This window comes from Nanorana parkeri, unplaced genomic scaffold, assembly GCF_000935625.1.
Source record: "Nanorana parkeri isolate BGI_ZX_2015 unplaced genomic scaffold, ASM93562v1 scaffold1792, whole genome shotgun sequence".
Lineage (NCBI taxonomy): Eukaryota > Metazoa > Chordata > Amphibia > Anura > Dicroglossidae > Nanorana > Nanorana parkeri.
The window spans coordinates 63,708-72,376 of record NW_017308060.1 but is presented as its reverse complement, the minus strand read 5'-3'; positions in this window follow the sequence as shown (position 1 = coordinate 72,376).

Genomic DNA, 8,669 nt, shown 5'->3' with positions numbered 1-8,669 from the left:
GGGCAGGTTACCATAATTAACCCTGTCTGTACTGTGCTGGCAGATCTCATTACCAGTTATAAACTAGATTTGAACACTGTCAAAGGGTTAAAGATTTAGAAGCATTGTATGTCAATGAGACAGCTCAGTCTGTTCTTGTCTTTCTATGGGAACAGACAGTTAACATTAAGGGCAAAATGTTGAAAAGTGCCATCTTTCGGCCAAAATTGCAGTGCATCCTTAGTTTCTCTCCCCCCAGCTGTGCGCTGTTTTGTGTCCGCGCTGACACAGAGCACCATCCATCGGGAGAAACTGTCAAGAGGCTGAGCGGGGTGGGGAGGAGAGGAGAGAACTGTGTGCGGGTCACAGGAGGAGCTCTCCACCCGCCCCGCTCAACCTTTCAAAACAGATCAGGAGAGCGGTGTGTTGGCGGAGATAGCTGTTACAGGAGGCCGAGCCGGCAGTGAGGGGAGGAGTCAGCTGTCAAATGAGACTGAGCTCTCCACCCCGCACGGCTGACTCCCCTTACTGTGACAGCTGATCCAGGATGGTGAGCAGGTACAAACATTCAGCAAAAGTGGGTCGCAACCCCCTGTTGAATGGGTTGCCACGTGGCTTCTGCTGCTCTAGATGAGAAGCTCCTCAGCCTCCTCCTAACACAGCAGTGTCAGTTGCCCACACCCCAATGCTCCGATACTTATCTCCAATACCGGAACTTGAGCTGCTTCAGATTTTGTCTGCTCCAGTTTTGATAAATTCCCCCCATAGTGTTTGCACTCAAAAGATGAGATATTTATAGTAAAACTGTACTGGGCGTATGATGAATAACATGCGTGAGCAGAGATTACCTCCAGTAAATGTTACATGTCAGAATGATCCATAGATTTAGGGCCTGTTCACACATCTTAGCAGTGTGTTGTACTGCACTGGAACATTGTAGGTCACCGTTAGGAAAGCACTTGTTCCCATTCACACCACAACGTGAGTGTGATGGACGGGGCATGATAAAATGCAAAAATGCAACCCTAGGTCACCGCACAAGAGTGCAGCCAACCGCACTGCTGTGCGGGGACCTGAATGGAATGTACACATCGTACACGTCACATAAAGTTGAAAAAAAGAAAAGAAAAAATGTTAACAGTGACAGCTGCGGCAGTGTTCGATACAGCCCACACCAGCGGAGTTGTCACAACGCACTAGCCCATCCACTGAAATGCAGCGTTTCAGCCGACAGGCTAGTGTAAATGGGCCCTCAGAGATATAGACATCTGGAAGTTATATACAAATCTGAATTTTCCCAAAATAGTTGAACGCCTATTTGGTACAACATATGCTTCCATAGTAATTACTGTGACCACAGACCTTGTGCAGATAGGTATAATTAATATATTCGGGATCCATTCTTGGTTCCAGTCAACTTTCTGTTGATCCCTATTCACGCAAGAAAAACTTTCCATCCTGCTCCGTCGGGTTTTAAAAAAAAATTCTTTATTTTGAGTTTTTCACATATAATGAAACATAGGTACAAAAAACATACAGAACAGTCCATGACGTTATTTCCTCTACTGCAGAGATACATATACAGATCGTGTAAGCGCTTCACGTTTTCTGAAATCAGTAAATAGCATGACAGAAGATTGTCGGTCCAATAGGTGCCCATCAACTAACATGGGTCCATGGGCCCTAGTATGCAGGACATTATTTCTACATACACTTCGATCAGGTATAATATATGGTTCACATTGCTATACTGGTAGTCATTTATACAAGGGTGTGTAGTGGGCATGGTGAGGAATAACGTGGACGGGGTATGATGGAGAGGGAGGAAAGGGGGGGGGGGAGGTTTGAGCCAAGAATAAGAGTAGGCGAGGTAGCCCCCAATAAGGGCTATAGGAGAGGGGAAAGAAAAAAGAAAAAAAAAACAGGTATAGGCAAAAAGGAAGCAGAAGTGTCCAGCTCCGGGCTAGGGATGTGTTGATCTCAGGCCTGAAGCCCGTCTAGGTTTACGTGGACAGTAAGGGTACGCTGCTCGTTTTTTTGTTTAACCACTACGCCCATCGATTTGACCCTGTTGACTATTGAAGAGTCAAACCAACTTTCTAAAAATGTTTTTTTTTTTAAACATAATTCATGGTTTATGGCCAGCTTTAGTGTGAGGGCCTAGCTAAAACAGCTAATTCCACATCCAGTCAGAAGTGCCTCCAGACTTCATAGTTGTTGGTAGATCTAAAAGAGATTGAACATGGGATTGCAGGCGGTACTCAAGAATCCTATAACTAAAACAATTATGAGAAAATAAAACACACAGATACCATTTGGAATTTAAATCAAAACTAAAATAGAATGCGTAAAGGTGTTCTTAATGTGATGTAAATCGGATTTAATTCTGAAAAATTGTAACACAAGAGAGAGAAACAGGGGTTTTTGAGAGGTATTACACCACAGCTTCAAGTTTTTGTAAAAAATTAATTTTATTTAACATATACTATAAATACACAACAAGTAGTTATATATAAATATATATATAAAAAGCAACAAGTAGTTGCAATAGACGAAAACGTGATCATTGTATCAGGAGCATAGACCCATAAAACATCTTGTACATAACCATTACAAATCAATGAATGTTAATTTGAAAATCAATGTGTCCAATCCCTACGTGTTTCACAGCTTGGCTTCATCAGGGGATTATGGACTGATCTAACAAGAAACAGTATATTTAATCAATGCATGTCAACAATACACTACATAGATCTATTATATAGCATAGAGTGTATAGAGAGATGTGTTTTGGCAGCTAGACCAAACGGAGAGGGTCCCACCACCATTGTCACCATCGCACACCCGGCACTCATCACCCACTGGGAGTAGCTTGATATGGGTAGAGCTCCCTGTACGGAGTGTAGATGGGGGTTGGATTCCTCCGACAAAAACACTCCGCCCAGATTTGTCATGGGGACCTCGGGGCCACGATAGAAGGGACTTCAGGTGTGAGCAAAGGGCAGGACTGAGCTGGAGAGCTGCACTGCTGCTGTAGATGAAGGTCTGGCAAGTACGTCTGCCCTTCAAGTGATGGCACTTGCTCGTTGCCTAGGAGACACTCACTGCTTAGTGGATGAAGCTTGGCCTCTAACCCACCCCCCAGCTTTCTTCACTGGTGACGGAGAGAAGGCACGCCTGCTCTTCTGAACCTACTTGGCCGGGCCTCCTCCAACGCTGATGACAGATATCTCCGCCCCATGCCTCCTTCTGACGTCTTCCAGCTTCAGTCCTGCTATGCGCTGCCTCTCTCCCTCTGGCTGAGCGGACGAGCCCCAATGTTCAGGTGGGTGGCTGTGGCGGTGACTGGGCATACTCCTCCAGTCTTCATCTTCCCCGCGATGAACATGAAGGGAGTCTTTGTCCAGGCCTGGCTGGGTACCTTTAGCGGCTGCCAGACAACGGCGCAACCATTCTTCTCCCTCTCCAGGACCTGGCGGACCAAGGTCTTCATGGCTGTACCCCACAAACACATTGAGCTCAAGTATTATAGCTCTGTATTATAGCTCTGGAGCTTGCTGTGCTGTGAGTCCAGCTGAATGACCTTTAATCCCCAGGAGCCAGCCTTTTATACGGAGAGGAATGAGCCCCAGAAGGCTTTAGAAGGTGTAAAAACTAACTTTCCCACCCAAACCAGGTAAGGCATTTAAAAGGAGCACGCCGCCTAGAAAAGGAGTAAGGAGAGAGATAAAGAAAAGGGGGTGTAACCGATGCACCTTTCCGGCGTCCCGAACACAGAGGGTAGCCCTGCCTCCTTTCTGTCAATATCACGCCGCCCCTGAGTCCTCGTCGGCTTAAGCCGCAAGTTTCAATTGTCTGGCATTCCTGCAATAAACACAGTATTTAGCAAATTAGTTCTGCCCCACTCTCCATCCTGGATTCAGGTTTATACTGGGATCCTTCCCACTCTCCATCCTGGATTCAGGTTCATACTGGGATCATTTCCACTCTCCATCCTGGTAGCCACATTGAATTGGAATCCTTTCCCACTCTCCATCCTGGTAATAGCACTGTTGTGGATCCATATTTGCTTGCTGATTAATTCAACTCCTAAGCGCTGAGAGCTCTCTACAGTTAACTCGTCCAGCACCTCCACATCTGAAAGCTGTGACTTCTCTTCTGCTGGTTACCGGGGATCTCTATAGCAACCAAAACAAACTGCCATGTTCCCATACATTTGGGATTGAAAAGACTGGAGTCGCCATCCAAACTGCATCGCTCTCAATGGTGATTCCACCACGCTTCCTACTGAACAGCAAGTATCTATCTTCTTTAATTTACAAATATTCATTATCTAAAACTACTGACTTTTGTGCCTCTCTGAAGTGAAGTGACTTCTGGAGGAAATAGATATTAATGTTGAACTCAATTAGTTGCTTAAAGTGCTACTTGCATTATAGAGACTACTGACATGTTCAGTTCACTGGACTATTACAGTTCCATCCGCAGCTGAGATCCATAGGCAACCTCGTACTAATACTGGATTGTTATAGATTGCAGGAACCTAAAAAACAATTATGGATCCACCGGATGTCAGAGCACACATGGTATCATTTAATCAGAGATTGGAGGCTCTCACACAAAAAGTAACTGAATTACAAGTAGAAAATCTCAGTGCATTTATTTCACAAAACCTCATGAACAGAGCACCCCACTCTGAACCATCAGAACCTAAAATCAGAGTTCTGACATCTCCGGTGAGAGGAATTATTGTGCATTTATTAATCCATGTAACCTAATGTATGATCTAAAACCCAGGACATACACTACTGACAGAATCAAAGTCTGCACTATATTCTCATACCTAAGGGAGGAACCCAGAACTCGGGCAAATACCTTCCTTGAAAGAGATGATCCCATACAAAACTCCTTCACCAGTTTCTGGGATGCAATGTTGCTTTTGTATGATGACCCCAGCAAACAAATATCCGCCGAGTCTGCCTTACGCTCCCTCAAACAAGGCAAAAGATCTGTGGAAAATTATATCGCCGAGTTCAAATGCTGGTCCACTGAATCCGAGTGGAACGACATCAGTATACAAAACCAATTCAGACATGGGCTGAATTACCCAGCTTGTTAGAAGCTTTATTAAACTTTGCATCTCTATTGGAAATCTGAATATAGTCGATAACCTTGATATATTGCTGCTCCTTTACTGTCCAATCACATACCTCCCAACTTTCTGAGATGAGAAAGAGGGACATCTACCAGCGCAATGGGGGACATTTATCAAAATTGGAGTAGACAGAATCTGGAGCAATTCCTCATAGTAACCAATCAGCTTCTCTCGTCAGTTTGTTCAGTTAAGCTTTGAAAATAAAAGAGAGAAGCTGATTGGTTGCCAAAGGCAACTGCTCCTGATTCTGTCTGTTCCTGTTTTGATAAATTTCCTTACATTTCTCTGAAGGTGTCACCCTCCTGGCTGTACGGTTTGACAGGTGTGTATGAAATAAACTATCTCGGGCAAGATTATCAATCCATTGGCAGAAGACAGTTCAGATATGTGTATTTCACATGTGTGTTAAGCTGCAGTGCTGGAGCTTTAAAGAGGAGACTGTCCAAACCATGAGCCAGGTTGAAAAAACAAATGGACAATAAGCAAATTCTGCAAATTCAGCATGTTAGGCTCCTTCAGAGATATTCACAGTATTCTAAGAATATAAAATGGCAGCTGCATATCTATTGTATTATAAAACAAAATCATAACTTCCTCTAATGAAATAATGCAGCCACACACCCATTGTGCTGAGAACAGGTCCTTTGTGAAAAGCACAGTGCTTGTGTGCAATTATAGCAGCCAGTGGGTCCTTAGGGACAGCCATTTCTTTGTCTCTGTATTGTCACTGTTGTTAATTTTTTGGCTGAACAGCTGATCTTCTTTAAGGCGCCCATACACTGCTCGATTCTCGTACGAGAATCGCGGGAAATCCCGCGATCGTACGAGAATCGAGCAGTGTGAACGAAGACGTGCGACCATTTCTACTGTACGGTCGCACGTCTTTTGTCTAAGGAGCACACTAGAAAACCAGCCGAAAATCGTACGATTTTCGGCTGGTTTGAACGGTGCTCGGGAGACAAATGCCGAACGGGCCGGTGTGCCAGCATTGCGGTCATCGGAAGCCTGCCCCTCAGGGGGGCGGGCTTGCGATGATCGAGAGTACGATCTGCCTGTCCAAGATGGGCAGATCGTACGTTTTTTTAATTGCTTTACAACCATCGCAAGCCAAAATTAGTTTAGTGGGTGGCCCTGTTGGCAGCCTTCCATCCGGCATTCTTTGATCAGAAACTCAAACGAGTTGGTTAGAAAATGTTCAGGCTAAAGGTGCCCACACACCTTGCAATAATCGTACGATAATCGCGGGAAATCCTGCGATCGTACGATTATCGCAAGGTGTGTGTAAGGAGTGCAACCTCTACTACTGTAAGGTCGCACGACTTTTATCTCAGGAACATGTTCGAAAACCCGCCGAGAATCGTACGACTGTCGGCGGGTGTGTGGCATGTTCATAAGATAAATGCCGCACAGGCCGGTGTGCGCAAGCGCACACTGCCCGTTCAGCATTGCGTTCATCGGAAGCCCGACCCTCAGCGTACGTTTTTTTAATTACCTTACAACTATCGCAAGACAAAAGTTGTGGTTGTAAGGTGTGTGCCCATCATTACAGTGACAGCAGTTAATCCTTTACACACCTGCCACTGTCACAATACAAGGGACACAGCAAGAGATTCATCCATCCATGCTGTTTAGTGTGGATGCAGAAATCAGTTTTTTTTTTTTCTTCGTCCAGGCTACAGGTTGAACGAAAAAAATATAAGAGTATATGGCCAGCTTCAGAGAAAGGAGAAACGAAAATGCCTAAGTGCGAATAGAGCCTAACTTTAATGTAGCTAAGGGCTAGTTCACACCAGCCACAGTGCGTTCCGGCCCGATTCTGGACGGAACGCACTGGATCACAATGCGGTCAGCTCACTTTGCTGTGGGCGGGAGGGGGCTTGGTGGTGCATTGAAGTGAATGGCACCACAGTCACGCCCTCCGGCTGCAATGCAATCGGCCGCACGGGAATTCGTGGCACACCAATGCCTGCATTCCGGTCAGAAAAAATAGTGCCTTGCGTTCCTGTGCAGCCGATCGCATTGTGGCCGGTGGGCGTGGCTGTGGTGCCATTAAGTTCAATGCCCCGCCACCCCCCTCCCTCCCTACCCACAACAAAGTGATCCAGTGCGTTCCGGCCAGAATCGGGTCTGAACGCACTGTGGCTGGTGTGAACTAGCCCTTAGGCCCCGTTCACACCAGGGCATTTTAGCAGCTGAGACTGCTTTTCATTTGATAATTGAAAATGAGCTGAAAACGTACCTTAAAAAGCTATTACATATGAACAGAAAACACATGTAAAACGTGCTGAAATACGCATAAACAATTCGCTAAAAAAATTGCGCTGAAACGCTGTCACTCCGGTGTGAATGGGGCTTAGCAATTACTAATCACTGTTGAAATATTGTGATTTATGTTCTGTCTATCTATCCATCTATTCTCACATTATCTATCTATCTATCTATCTATCTATCTATCTATCTATCTATCTATCTATGTCCAGTAAACATTCCATGGTGCTTTGAAAACTTTTAGTTTTATCTTTTCAATAAGTGGGGTAAAAAAGTATTAATCTTGCCAAAACGTTTGTGCGTTAATAGCTTTCTGTGCTCTCTGCCTGTGCTGACTGTTACCAGTTATCAATGTTCCCAGCTTTCTCGCCCTGTGAACTACATAATACCTGTGTTATAGAGATGAGGAAAGGAAAAGGCATTTTGTAGTCCTTACAGTAGGGCCGCTGCCCATACACCTGCCGATTATCGTACGATCACGGGATCACCCGCGATTATCGTACGATAATCGCGGGTGATCCCGCGATCGTACGACAATCGAAAGGTGTATGGACCGCATTTACTGTGCGGTCGCACGATTTTCGTATTACGAGCACACTAGAAAACCCACCGAAAATTGTACGATTTTTGGCAGGTTGGTAGTGCGATCGCAAGACGAACGCCGCACGGCCCGATGTGCGCAAGCGCACACTGCCCGCTCACCATTAAAATCATATGTGTATGGCCACCTTAACACAGGAAGTGTCTTACTGACAGCATCACCAGGTGAAAATATATGCAAAAAGACTGAAAAACAGAAAAAAAACAAATAATGCAGCCACCACAGCTAAAGGTGGCCACACACCTTGCGATAATCGTACGATAAACCGCGATCGTACGATTATCGTAAGGTGTGTGTAAGCCGTGCTTGCGCACACCTGCCCATCTTACGAACATGCTACACACCCGCTGAAAATCGTACGATTCTCGGCAGGTTTTCGAACATGTTCGTAAGATAAAAGTCGTGCGACCTGCAGTATATTACCTTTTTAGATACACTTTAATGGCTTGTTCTCACTTGTGTTTTCCTGTAGAAAAAACAAAAACAAATGTATTTTACTGCAGTAAAAGGTATGTCACGTATAAATCCCATGTTTCCATATGGCTAGTTCACATCTATTGTCTACAGCTCATCATGCTTTTTAAATATACGATTTTTGTGCATCTGTGTGTGTCAAGCAGGCCCACTGAAATAGGCAGCTCACATATATGTATGTATGGAGCTGGC